Here is a 2148-nt window from a genome sequence, read left to right on the forward strand (position 1 = left end):
TCACTTCTGAACTTCAGCCTGCAGAAACACACACCTGATCAGCAGATCGCTTTAATTGGCTGAGCGTAACATACGCCAGAGATCGATCGCGCCGCTGAGCATCATGGGTAAACGGGGAACTGCTGACATGAACCTCGGAGCGATGGGACGGACTGATATACAGCGCTCTGATTTACACGCTGACCTCTGACCTCACCTGCTCTCAGGGACGCACCAGTTTCCTTGTGCAACAAATTACCCACAAATCACTGCAGATCAGAGCATGATCCTTCTGCACAAGATTCTGGAGAAAAACAGAGCGCTCAAACCTGCTGCGGGACGATCGGCATGACACAAACATGCTTTACATTCAGATGTATCCGCAGTGGCTCGCACTCAGAGCTGGGTAGATTACTCACAAATTATAGTCTCTTACTGATTCCAGATTACATGATGAAGTAGTAATCTAGAAAAGTTTAAAAGAAGAAAAAGAATTATGGAGAATCAATTAATTACAAATCATTTACTGAATAATATTTAATCACGTAATCCATAGAACAGTAACCGTAGTCTGATTATGAGCATTTCAAAATTTAATATACTCTAATTGCAAGTACTTCATTTTTGGAAAACGAAAATTGATAAAATTTAATAATTACCTCGCAAATAAAACCTGACTTGTAGAAACATTTGCACTGCACATAAGGCAGTTTTCTTCTAACAGAGTGGTTTCTGCTCTATTTTGTCGTGGAAAAATAAACAATCAAACGGCGTCTGTAATAAGATTTATTCAAACATACATTAAATGAATTTCAGTAGGTTGTTTTGATTCTTCTGATGTTCATTTGTGTTTATTTGCTGCTATAACTAGTAGTAAAGAGGAAGAGATGCTCTGTCAGCACATATTAAAAAGCATCAAAACAGTATTTATTGGTTGAATTTAGTGATACAATTGACAGAATTTGAAAGCTGGGACTTTGTTTCATATTAAAAGTAACAAAATGCAACTTGTGCTTACTGGAGGTATGCATGAAACAGACACTGACTGTCAGAACACAGACTAATGAAGCGTCACTCTTTCAGTCAATGATTTTGTCGAAACCAAAAATTGCTGTTTCAGCTGAAAATTTTCAGTTGCTATAATTTCGGTGCACTGCTGCCCAAAACCTCCTTTTGTGGACATGCTTGTTTGTAAAAACTGTATAAAAATGCAGAAAGTTTTCCGTTTGGATCCGTTTGTGTGGGTTACTATATCTGTATCTGTACACACAAACAATAGACATCTATGCAATTCCATTATTTATATATATTAAACGTCTGTGTGTGTGTGTGTGTGTGTGTGTTCATAATCCATGATCCATCAACATACACACACTGATATATATCACGTGATCTCTGAGACTCTGATCAGACGCAGTAAGAGCAGATCGAGCATCAGCAGATAAACTCCCGGAGCGGAGCGGATCTCGCTCACAGCCACGGCCTGTCATTCATTAAAGCAGCGCTTGACGAGCTGCCCTGGAATTAAAATGCCAGTAAATGTGTCTGTGCCCCTCCTGAAGAGAACAACACTTGTGTTAATAAACTAGAAGCTGGTTAACAGCACAAACCAATGAAAGAGCGAATGACGAGCTCCTCACTTCTGGGAGCTGCTCAAAGTCAGAGTTTACTAGGAAAGGGCCGAACGCAATGTCCTTCATAGATCTTACTAAATAAAACTGTTGTCTTGCATTAAATCAGATCGTTTAATAGAAAGTCTGGCGTGTCATTGAATTTGGCAATTAAAGGTGGGGTAAGCGATTTTTCAAAAACGCTTTAGAAAACTGATTCGTGCAGAATAGAAAAAAAAATAGTAGCCAATCAGCAGTAAGGGGCGTGTCTACTCATGATGTGGAGGAGAGAGGGTTAGTGCACAGGACAGACATTAGCGAGCCAAGCAACAGAAAGATAGAGATGGCCGATAAAAAACAAAAGAGGAAAATGTCTGAGGAACAAAAGAAGGCTTAAGGCAATAAGGCAAGAAGTAGGACCTGTGTAAATATCGGATCAGCTTTCCAGCGCTGGAGAGAACTCAAGGAGCCGGAAGGCCTGCTTGCTTTGTTTCTTCTGGATAGGTGAGTAACACCGTGACTGCGCCGCTACAGCTAAAGTCTGTCTAATACACTGGAC

The 2148-nt window shown here is 40.3% G+C and overlaps 1 protein-coding gene across 1 annotated transcript in view; it reads right to left on the reverse strand.

Annotated features, from left to right (window-relative positions):
- LOC107566386 (semaphorin-6A) overlaps positions 1-2148 on the reverse strand; it is a 61772-nt gene that overhangs the window by 38638 nt on the left and 20986 nt on the right. Inside the window, exon 2 of the mRNA XM_016251830.1 lies at positions 1-18. This exon is cut by the window's left edge and continues 129 nt beyond it. The gene's annotated coding sequence lies outside the window, so the exon portion shown is untranslated. The remainder of the gene's footprint in view (positions 19-2148) is intronic.

This window comes from Sinocyclocheilus grahami, unplaced genomic scaffold, assembly GCF_001515645.1.
Source record: "Sinocyclocheilus grahami isolate Dianchi unplaced genomic scaffold, SAMN03320097.WGS_v1.1 scaffold1072.1, whole genome shotgun sequence".
NCBI classification, from domain to species: Eukaryota; Metazoa; Chordata; class Actinopteri; order Cypriniformes; family Cyprinidae; genus Sinocyclocheilus; species Sinocyclocheilus grahami.